This window comes from Leucopleurus acutus (genome assembly GCF_964270905.1).
Source record: "Leucopleurus acutus genome assembly, chromosome: 2".
In the NCBI taxonomy this organism is placed as follows: Eukaryota; Metazoa; Chordata; class Mammalia; order Artiodactyla; family Delphinidae; genus Leucopleurus; species Leucopleurus acutus.
Window position 1 is genome coordinate 75,008,039 of NC_139143.1, and position 12,432 is coordinate 75,020,470.

Genomic DNA, 12,432 nt, shown 5'->3' on the forward strand with positions numbered 1-12,432 from the left:
CAATGTTGTGTTAGTTTCAGGTGTATGACAAAGTGATTCAGTAATACATATACATGTATCTATTCTTTTTCAAATTCTTTACCCAATTAGGTTGTTACGGAATATTGAGCAGAGTTCCCTGTGTTATACAGTAGGTCCTGGTTGGTTGTCCATTTTAAATATAGCAGTGTATACATGTCAATCCCAAACCCCCTAACCATCCCTCCCCACACCTTCCCCCACCACCAGTAACCATAAGTTCGCAGCAACATGGATGGACCTAGAGATTGTCATACCGAGTTAAGTAAGTCAGACAGAGAAAGAGAAATATGTATGATAATGCTTATATGTGGAATCTTAAAAAAAAAAAGGACACTTTTCTATAGATCTGGAAAGTACGAAATATGGGTAAAAGTAGAAAATGGTGTCACAATTAAAATTAAATGAGATGATGTATATAAAGGACTTAAAGCACTGGTGCCTGGGAGATAGTAAGTACTTATTAAGATTTAGTATGCTAACACATATACATATGGGATCTAAAAAAAAAAATGGTTATGAAGAACCTAGGGGCAGGATAGGAATAAAGATGCAGACAGACATAGAGAATGGACTTGAGGACACGGGCAGGGGGAAGGGTAAGCTGGGACGAAGTGAGAGAGTGGCATGGACTTATATACACTACCAAACGTAAAATAGATAGCTAGTGGGAAGCAGCCGCATAGTACAGGGAGATCAGCTTGGAGCTTTGTGACCACCTAGAGGGGTGGGATAAGGAGGGTGGGAGAGAGACGCAAGAGGGAAGAGATATGGGGAGATACGCATATGTATAGCTGATTCACTCTGTTATAAAGCAGAAACTAACACACATTGTAAAGCAATTATACTCCAACAAAGATGTTAAAAATAAAGATTTAGCCATTAGTAGTGGTATTATGAATAGAATCGTGCACAGGAAGAAAAAACGATCAGTAGTCAAGGTGACACGTATATATTGGGCATCTATTGTGAGCCCAGGATAGGTTGGGTCACCTGGAGGTAATACAACAAAAAAGCATCAGGAGATTTACACGGCTGGCACACGTGAACATTTGGAAGAACAAAGATAGCAGGCACGCAAGTTCATGGCAGGCCATGGCTGCAGGGATGGTGTGACAGAGGAGGAGATGTACAAGTGGACCTGGACAAATAGACTTTAGGAAAGACCAAGAAGGAAAAATACAAAATAAGGAATCATGAAAAAGTGCCAACGTTTGAATGGTCTGGCCAATGAAAGAGGCAAAGGCTCACGAAGACCTTCAAGGATGGGAAAGAAAAAGAGAAAGAGGAATTCAGAGCTGACCAGCTTATTTGCCATCACTACCAGGCTCTGACACCTTGTAGACCCTCTCAGGGACTTGGAAGGTCTTTTTAGACTCAAAAGTCTTAGGAAAAACAAGCAGGGCAAGGACATGGAGCGGTAGTGATAAATTTAATCTTCTCACTTTGCTCTGAGTTTAGGAGTAGCAGAGCAAAGTGGAAGACGGGGTATTATGCAACTATTGGCATGGGGACATATAGACACTAAGAGTGAAGGCTCATGGGCCCCAAGACCTTGGACAAATACAGCTCAGGAGCTCCTGCCCGAATCCCAGAGCCTGAAAACTTCATTCAGCAGTTGGGTTAGGACCAAGTGTCTGGGATTCCTTTCCTGGATGCTACCGTTTTCTTCAAGCAAGTCACTCCCTCTGCACCTGCAGCTCCTGCAATCCTTGCCCAAATAATAATGTCACTGATGAAGAGAAGTTCAGCCTCCAGCCATTTCTATTCCATGCTTCCTTCACGTCGCTAGCTGGACATTCCCTTCTGTGTTACTTTCACTGGCAGCCTCTGAACCAAGAGGTGCGGAAAATATAAGTTTATTTAAGGCTATGAAACATCTGCAGACTTCATGTGACTTCAGGAAGTTTCCCTTTGCATCACCAGGGCCTGGTACTTACTCTTGATGTGTAAAGAGCCTCCTCTCTCCAACCTGCCAGGCCTAACCCTCTCCAATTCGTAGCCCAGCTCAAAGACCCTACATTGCCAGGGCCAAGTGGGAGACCAAAAGCCTGCCCGATCCTGGCCTCAAAGCTTCCCCAGTCTCGGTCTCAGAATGTTCTTCTAGTCAACTCCACCTCTCCTGAAGAAAGACTCACACCTACCAGCTCTTTGAATAAGACCTCATGGCTTCTGAGTTGCCCCTTTTCACCAAGTACATCCATGCTTTCCTTCAAACTCTTGTTCTGAACACCTGTCTGACTTGCCCCATCCCACCTTTGGGCTCAGATGATTGGCTTGGAGATATAACTAGATATGAATGTAACATTTGTTAGTTGCAATATTTCTCTGCATGCTCCCTCCCTAGCTAGACTGTGTAAGCTCCTGCAGGGAGGGACCTTTTCATGCCTTCTTTGAATTCCCGGTGCAGAGTCTAGAGATAATCAGTGAATGTGTTGGGCAGATGAATGGATGACCAGAGGGGTCCTTAGAATCCAGGAGTGGCAGTTGCCCATCCATCTCACTGCTAACAGCTGAGATATGGCGTGTGCCGGCTTTTTCAACTAGTCTCTTACCTCCTCTCTGGCACTTCTTCCAGGTCATAACGGAGTCTCCTCTCTCGACTCCATCACATCTATACTCTGTAACTTAGCAGACACCATACAGTGACTTACATTGCTTCCTAGTTGTGCTTGTATATGTCTGTGAAAATCTTGTCTCCACAGTGAAACTGTGAGCTCCTGAAGGGCAAGAATATTTCTCATCTCTCAGTGCTTATGAGAGTAATAATAAATATTTCTGGAGCACGTATTATATACCAGGCAATATGAATTTTCTCATTTGGCCCTCGTAACAACTCTCTGAGGTTTTTATTATTTTTATCCTCATTTTGCAGATGAGAAGATGGAGACACAGAGTGTTGATAATTTGCCCAAGATCACACAAGTAGCAAATGAAACAGCTTTCAATATGTGGTTACCTATGGATGGTTGATGAGGTTTAGGGGCTGGGTGCTGCCACATTCTCCCCACCTAGTCCCGTTTAATTGGACATTCTCTTCGGGCACAAAGGTATGCTCAGCTCTCCTCTACTTGCGAGATTTCTATCACATTGCCAGCAAGTGAGTCTGTCTTCAGGAGGCAGTCCCTACCTGCCTCCACCTCTTTTTTAAATTAGAGTTGATTTACAATTTGTGTTAGTTTCTGGTGTACAGCAAAGTGGTTCAGATACACACACACACACACACACACACACACACACACATATATGTATATGTATATATTCTTTTTCATATTCCTTTCCATTATGGTTTATTACAGGATATTAAATATAGTTCCCTGTGCTATACAGTAGGACCTTGTTGGTTATCTATCTTATATACAGTAGTGTGTATCTGCTAATCCTATACTCCTAATTTATCCCCCCATCTCCTTTCCCCTTTGGTAACCGTAAGTTCGTTTTCTATGTCTGTGAGTCTGTTTCTGTTTTGTAAATAAGTTCATTTGTATCATATTTCAGATTCCACATATAAGTGATATCATATGATATTCGTCTTTCTCTGACGGACTTCACTTAGGATGATAACCTCTAGGTCCATCCATGTAGCTGCAAATGGCATTATTTCATTCCTTTTTATGGCTGAGTAATAGTCCGTTGTATACATGTACCACATCTTCGTTATCCACGCATCTGTAGATGAACATTTAGGTTGCTTCCACGTCTTGGATATTGTAAACAGTGCTGCTATGAACACTGGGGTGCATGCATCTCTTCTAAGCAGAATTTTCTCCAGATATATGCCCAGGAGTGGGATTGCAGGATCCAATGCACCTGCCTCTAACTTGTGCTCCTTGCTTCTCATTGGCTGACCTGGAGCCTCTCAGGTACCGGACCTCAGAGCTGCGTTTGGCGTCATAGCACTGGGACAGCTCAGTGTTCACACCTGCCCCTTCCACTCACACACACAGGCAGTTCAGTGTAGTAGAAAGGTCTGGGCAGGGGCAGATGCTTCGGTGGCTCTCGAAGCTTAGACCATTGGAAGGGTCCATTTGATTAAGAAATATAATATAAAATTACAAATACAAAATTAAGTTCAGGGCCTCAAACGGATCTTGAACTCATGAGGAGGGCAGAAGCAGAAGCTGCACCCACTATCAGCAAACCCACCTCAGGACCCGAGCTCTAGTCCCAGCTCTGCCACTAACCACGCTAGTGCCTGAGCAATCTCTTTCCCCGAACGGGCTCAGCTCCCTCCTGTTCAAATGAGGGGGCTGGGATGAGTGAGAATGGGGGAGCTCTGCGGCCCCTCTCAGCCCTGGTGCTTGAACTCTAGCAGCCATGGCTCCAAGCACTTTCCCAGGCTCTTCACCGCAACATCGCAGAACCGCCCCTGGTCCAGGAGGGATGCTGCTTCTCCCTCCAGCCCAGGCACATACTGTATTACAGTAATGAGAGCTTAGGTTGCTTTAAATATCACAAAACAAAAACAACGGGCAGCCCGGGTTCATCATCATTCCCTGCCCAGACCACAGAGGAGAGTGCCGCCAGACCGAGGCCAGAGCAGAGATGGTGAGGGGAGCCCACACACCCCTTTCAGGAATCCATTGGCTCATGTCTAGAACGAAAATCACCAACGACGGCAGGGGCTGTGAAGAGCCAGTGGGAGGGAGAGCCCGCAAGGTCACTCTGGGACACAGAGGCCCTGGCTGGAGTGAGGGTGGAGATCAGGGTTCTGGATCCACCAGAGATGAGCTGGTGCCAGGCCTGAGGCTGCAGGAACCGCGGTCTCTCACCTCTAGGAGAGCCAGAGGAGTCCAGCCAAAGGTCTCCACAGAAAGGAGGCTGGTCTCCCCCACAGGGCCCTGGGAGACATCCGCTGAGCAGAACACCAAGCATTCATCAGAAGGGAAGGAGCTGTGGCGACATGGAAAGGACTTTCTCCCACGGGGCTTCCCCAAAGCCAAAGGGCAAATACTCAGGGGAAGCCGGCAGACCCTACAAGGCCCACTCCCTGAAGCAAGAACTAAGCTGTTCAGCTCACCATAAAGAGTCCCTAGTCAACCCACATTCTATAAAATGGTCCGTGACCGATCAGAGGCCCCATCAGTTAGTTGTTTGATGTTGGCATGTGTCAAATTATGGTGAAGGACATGCACACAAGCAATCCTCCACAGAGACAGGAAAAAAGGCTCACGCACATACTCTGCAAACCTGGCTCCCCTGCCGCTTACAGCTCTCAGGCTGTGTGACTCCACTGCTCCAAGGCTGCCCCTGGTGGTTAGGGAACATGGCGCTTAGGACAGATGGGGCTTAGGGCCAGGGAGGTGCCCTTTCTACACCACGCCAACCCCATGCCCTGAACCCTCTAATACGTGGTGCTTCCACCAGAGAAGGAAGTGAAGAGGAGAGCTGCCAGTGATTTGTGCTTGACAGCAAACACACGTGGGCACCTCTTTTCTAAGCTTTAGGATCTTTTCAGGCTGAGGTTTCTCAATAACTATGTCAGTCAGACATTTTCAAAGGGAAGTGGAAGGTCTGAAGTTAAATGAAGGATTGAGCTCCTTTTGCCAGGACCTCACTCAGCAGTAACTACAGGAATGTGCACCGAGCAACGCATCCAACGGCGGGTGGTGTCACCAATCTGTGGGGATCCCAGCATGCCCACAGAGGATAGAACTAGGCCTGGGAAAGACAGAGACTCGGCAGAAGGCCGGTGCTGGGTGGAGGGAAAGAAGCTACTGCAAAATCCATGAAACAGGGAAACCAGAACCTGGAATAGATGGTTCCTAGCACACGGCCTAACCGGCACTTGAATTTATGTTCCACAAAAGCAGAGAGAGCATCTCCCTTGATCATTGTTGACTCCCCAACACCTAACACACTGCCTGCCATGGAGCAGGTGCTCAGGAATTAATGTATAGTAGGTGCCCAATAAACTCTTTTTCCCTTTTTTACATTCTTAATCTCTTCCGGCTCAGGAACTTAAGCTGACTGTGGGTTTGTGGTCTGTTTGCCACTCATGGCTGGAACTAAATAGATAACGCTGTTCTGGGGCACACCTGTTTCTCGCTTTCCATCTGGCCTCCCTTCCTTCCTCATACTCACCACCCTTCCAACAAGAACAACATACTAGTAAGCCCTCTATTACCTTCCCTTCTCTGAGCTCCTCATTGATCTTGATATATTCTCTCTTGGACTGGAAGTTAATTTTTTTTTCATACGATGCAGTCTTGTCTCTATTTTTATCCCATTTGTATAGTGCCAACTATATTCCTCTCATTATAAACTCACTGAGATCAGGGACTAAGTTACACATGCTTTGTAGGCACCATAGCACCCAGCCTGATGCTTTATCTATCTCTGAACAAACTCACAGTCTCTCTCTCCCAAGATACAACTTCCCTAGTTATACTTAATTCCTCATTATTCAATATGGTCTATTCCCCCTTAAACATCTTCCCAACTTTCAAAAGGAGAAAAAAAAGACTTTAACCATTTGTTAACCAGCTTTTATTGAGAACTTACCGTATATCAGGCAATGTGCTAGGTGGCAAAAGGGAAAAGATGAACACACACACACACACACACACATACACGTGCACACAATAGAGGTCAGAAATATCACAGTTTAAGCCTCCTTCTCTACTAAAGTCAAAAGAGTTAGCTAGCTAAGTGGTCTAGCAGAAACAGTATCTGACCATTTGCTCAACTAATGATGTAACCTTGGATGAACCAAATATTCTCCCTGAGATTCTGTCTCTTAATCCGCAAAACAAAGGGAAGGACTGCCAAGGACATGCCCTCTCTCATATTCTGTTCCTTCTTCACAATGAGCAGTACCAAAGTTTACGTGATTACATTCTGTGGTAGAAAGTAAAACTGCTATAGCTATTGAGAGGAAAATGAGAGCCATGAGGTTGAAATAGTTTGGAGGTAAAATTTAAACTACCCATAGAAGCAACTACTGTTAAGCCCATATCAACAAACTGCATACCCAGAGACTTTAGTAGTGATAGACACTCAACAAATCATCTATACTGAGTCACACACATGAATCTAGTTGGGTAGACAACATCCAAGCAAAATGAGAGTGAATATAAGACTTTACATTGTTCTTGGTCTTTCTGAACTCATGAGCTGTAAATATAATCTGGTTTTACAGCTGGAAGAGAAAGAAAAGACACTAAAGATATCTCTTTTTTCTGCAGATTATGAAGAAGTTAAAAATTTTCAAAGGACAATGGAGGAAATAATCCAAGAAGGAAGGCAGAGTGACAATAACTGCAAAGGAGCAAAGATAAGAAAAATGATTCAGTACTCGATGTACAATAATGCCTGTGTGATAAGAATGCTGAGAAGAAAAATAAGACAAAGAGGATCAAGAGAAGAACTCAAAACTGTACAACTGGAACTAATAAGAAGAATGAGACTTTCCTCAGACAGGGTGTATTAGACTTTGTGGAAGTCCAAGGAAGCAGAACTTCCAGGATCCACGGGTTCAAGGAGTTTAATACACAATGAGTGGGAAGAGGGGAGAGGTTATTTCTCTACAAAGCAAACAAAAGGATTCACTGAAGGAGACTTTGGAATGTTCCAACTGGAAAAAAAAGAAGACTCCATTGGGAGTTAATGGTCTTCATACACATGATACACTGTCCTGAAGTAGAAGGATCCAGGCTATACAACAGACATTCAGAATCATAACTAAGGAAGTTTCAGAGAGGAAGACTTTGACCAAAACTAAAGGGGAACATCCTAAAAATTAGAATCATCCGAAATTGGGGTGTATTTCTTTGTGAGAATATGAGCTCCTCATTATTGGAAGTGTTCATTCAAGTGAAGGCTGAATAATCATCTTATTTAGGAGACTGTAGGAAAGAGTCCTTCTCTGTGCAGGCGACTGTGCTAGCTAACTTTGAAAAACCCTTCCAAATTTTTTTTATTAATTTATTTATTTTTGGCTGCATTGGGTCTTTGTTGCTGCGCGCAGGCTTTCTCTAGTTGAGGCGAGCGGGGGCTACTCTTCATTGTGGTGCGCGGGCTTCTCGTTGTGGTGGCTTCTATTGTTGCAGAGCACGGGCTCTAGGTGCGTGCAGGCTTCAGGAGTTGTGGCTCGTGGGCTCTAGAGCGCAGACTCAGTAGTTGTGGCGCACGGGCTTAGTTGCTCCACGGCATGTGGGATCTTCCCAGACCAGGGCTCGAACCAATGTCCCCTGAATTGGCAGGCAGATTCTTAACCACTGTGCCACAATGGAATCCCTCCCTTCCAGATATAGACTGTTTCTGAGAGGTACCCAGGCGTTGAAAGAACAATTTATTTATGCTGATACAGATTGGAAGTCTCACATAATGATAACTTCCGGCCCAAGAGTCACATGGCCTGTAGACATATGGAGTCTCTCACATGTTCACACCACATACACATGCACACATCACAGCTGGTCATTGTCACTTTTCTTGTTATGCATATACCATCTGGTCCAGACTCTGTGGCAAAAGTGGCATAACAAGACTTTAGTGGCGTAACAAGACTACTCTCTACTACAGCCAAATTGTTTACAGCAACTTTGAGCTTCAGTCAGAAGTGGATCTGGAGGGCAAAACTGATCACTCTTCCAAGAACATATGGTCAACCTATTTCATGCCACTTAATAGTTGTAAAGAATAATTAGATTTATTGTAGTCAGTCATAAAATCCTAGTTATTCAAGTGTTTTAATTTGTAAGTATACATGGGTAAATTATCTTTGTTTTTGAGTTCCCCCTCTCATGTCCTGATCCCCCTAAGTCCTGAATTATTTATCAGGGTCTTGAATACCATTGAAATGTAAGCCAACACTGCTCAGGGTTTCTCTTATTTCATTTCACCACAACATATGTAGAAGACAGAATATGGGAAGGTAAATACTGGTTTAATTACACAGAGTATAGTTTCCTTTTCTGTCTCTACACAGTAGCTATAAGCCATTTGAGGGCATGGACTCTGTCCTGTTCCTCACAGTGCCCTGTAAGAAATTAATGTCTCTGAGTAACACCTCAGAGCTGCATCATCTCAAGAATATCTCTTCCAATGGCTTGTCATGGTCCCAAATCCCAATGTTAGAGTCCTGGAGTGCCATTGCTTCTAAAATTTTGGTTAGAATGTACATTTAAACATGTTTAGTAAAAGAATGACCCAACTCAAGCATGCTCATGCTTCTATGCAAATAACTTCCTCTTGTGTAGAGATTTGCATGTACCAAAGGATCCCAATGCTGAAATCATATGATAAAAATTCTGAAAGCTCAATACCATCCTTACAATCCTGGAGTCTCAGAGTCTCAGGCTGCCCAGAACAAAATATTCACCTGGGTGTAAATCTTCAATCTAGCACTCAAATGAGATTCATGATGTCCTTGACCTAGCTCCCTGAAAAGAGGTGTAGCACACACAGGGATCTAGGTCATGGCTGTAGGGTCCACGATAGCCCAATAGGCAGAGCACTCACAAAGTCCCAAGCCTGGGTAGAGGATCCAGGGCTGAGAGGAAGGAGCACATTTGCCCAAAGTGGCAGAAGATAGTGTTCCCAGTGGAAGCCAGGGTATTGCTACTGAATGAACATCAAGTGAAGGGTGAGCTAAGGCTGAAAAGAAGACAGCAAATCCTAAGGTTTGGATCCTACACTATTGCAAGCAAGAAACATAGTGAGAGATAGGCTCACAGTAAAGTTACGGTCACTGCCAATGTGCTGGATGCCCCCTCTGTGTGGTCCATGACAGTTTAAAGGAGCTCTCTCATGAACTGACTTATGGTTACCAGGGGGAAGGGAAGGGGGAAAGGTATATAGTTGGGGAGTTTGGGTTGACATGTACACACTGCTCTATTTAAAATGGATAACCAACAAGGACCTACTGTGTAGCACAGGGAACTCTGCTCAATATTATGTAACAACCTAAATGGGAAAAGAATTTGAAAAAGAATAGATACATGTATATGTATAACTGAATCACTCTGATGTACACCTGAAACTAACACAACACTGTTAATCAACTATACTCCAATATAAAACAAAAAGTTTAAAAAAAAAAGCTACAAGGATATATTATACAACACAGGAAATATAGCCAATATCTTATAATAACTAGATATGAAATATAACCTTTAAAAATCGTGATGTTGTACACCTGAAACTTACATAATATTGTACTATACCTCAATAAAATAATAATAATAAATAAAAGATTATTAAAAGGTAGGAGAAAAAAATAAAGAAGCTCTCTCATGAGTAACAATCCCTGTTTGAAAATGCCTATGATTGTACTCAGGGCATGTGTGGGACATCACTTTCCTGACTAACTGAATCACATACCAACTAACATAACAGGCCAAGGTGAGAATGGGAGCTAATCAGGAAGAAGAGATCTTTCTGAGTATTATCTAAACTCTTTGCAAACCCAAAACTCTTGGTATTGATGTTTAAGAATTTTAGTATAGAACTTTTGCTCTTATTCTTATATCCGTGGTGTCATGAAACTAAAACTGGGTTTTCACTTGCATAAAATTGATGGCATTTGTAGAAATAATGAGCGATTCTTAGAGAAAGGAAGTAAAAACAAACTTAAGAGAAGTTGAACACGTTGAAGATACTCTACATTTGGCTTTTATTTTCTCATGCTCTAAATGAATCACACACAAAATAGAGAATGACATCCTGTACCCAGCCACCAGCCTGACAGTTTGTAGGAACCAGATCACACAACCACATTCAGCCTCCAACAACTGTTCTCCAACAACATCCCATACTCTTCAAAGCCAACGTCCATAAAAGTAACCAACCCCAAGTTAGAGCAACTACGACAGTCAGTTGTTCACAGAAATTGCATTTGCAGCGCAGGACAGGGTAAACATTTTTCAAACAACTGACATCAGGGAAGTGTCCAAAATTAATGCAGAATTGAAACGATGGGATGTGAGTGGAACCAACATAGATCTTATGAAGGCAATCATTAAATCGTTATGGCCTAGCAAGGCCTGCATTTAGAATTATAACACTAATGAGACAAGTTTCAATTCAATTCAGCAAACATTTTTTTTACACGGCATTGACAAATGCAAATGCCTCTAGTTAGTTCTCAAAATCTCCTTGCCCTCTGGCCATGTTCCCAGGCATCATGGTGCACTGATGTAAGTTAGCAGTCTATGCTGGCCTTCTTCATTCCCTGCCAAGGGAGCATCCTGTTGCAGATACTTCTGGTTAAATAAGCATATGGAGAGCCTCAGAAAATATACTCACAGCACCCCCAAAGCCCCCAGAGGATTACATATTAAAAGCTCCTCGCCCTGTGAATCAAACAGAGCAATTTCAGGCTTGGGAGAACCTACTAATCTCTCCTCCTTTTCCTCTGAAAACCCAGGACAGGCCTTTAGGAATAAAGCATCTTCTTTAGGAGCCCATGACTGATGGGAGAAGCCCTCCAAAGCTAGCAATGGGAGCAGTTAGGGAGGAGCCCTCTGAACAGGCTCCTTGGACGCCCTTATAGTTCAAGAGGAGAGCTGTGTGTTGCAAGGTGCCTACGAGCTTCCCAGCGGTCAGCCTCTGCTGGTGGGCACGTTCCTCACCATGATCCTCTCCGGCCCTGAAGATGCGTAAGCTGTACCCACACAGCAGGAGGCAGGGGAGAGTTGGGAGGAGAATAATCCGACCCCAATCATTGGGCTGGACCTCAACCCGGCTTGAGATAAGTACTATTCTTCCTTCTCCCCTGAAAAACAATCACCACAGCACATCCAGAGTGAAAATACAGGAGATGGAAGGGTAAATTAAAACATCCTCGTGCTGGGCAGGCCTAAAGGGGCAGCAGGATTAAACACCTTAAATGAGTCAGAGACCGTGCCTCCCCTGATGTGGTGGGGTTTTTTTTTTTAATTGAAATATAGTTGATTTACAGTATTGTGTTAGTTTAGGTGTACAACAAAGTGATTCAGTAATATATACTTTTTTCAGATTATTTTCCATTATAGGTTATTAGAAGATATTGAATATAGTTCCCTGTACTTTTTCAGATTATTTTCCATTATAGGTTATTACAAGATACTGAATATACATAGTTCCCTGGGCTTTGAACAGCCTCAAGCGTGCACACAGCAAGGGGCTGATTCCCTCTGTAAGCAGAGCATCTACTTGGACAGCTTCTGAGAACTGAATCCCTGGACTGCTCTGCTTGGACACAGTACCCCACAGAGCTTTGCCATTTGTCTGACCTCTCCCCCTTCTCAACTCTCCCACCTTCTGGGTTTTCCCCTCAGTCAGCTGTCTCAGTGTTCAGTTTCCTTTAACAAGGTGTCCTGAGAAGACAGTTCTAAGGCACGTGGACAAGAAGATAAATGACAAACATCCGTCACCAACAAATTCCTCGATTTTGTTCTCGGTCTCAGAGAAGATTTGTTTAATTGGCAC

At 43.7% G+C, this 12,432-nt stretch overlaps 1 protein-coding gene across 1 annotated transcript in view; it reads right to left on the reverse strand.

Annotated features, from left to right (window-relative positions):
* Window positions 1–12,432, reverse strand: part of DDR2 (discoidin domain receptor tyrosine kinase 2) — a 132,918-nt gene that overhangs the window by 74,687 nt on the left and 45,799 nt on the right. The window lies entirely within an intron of this gene.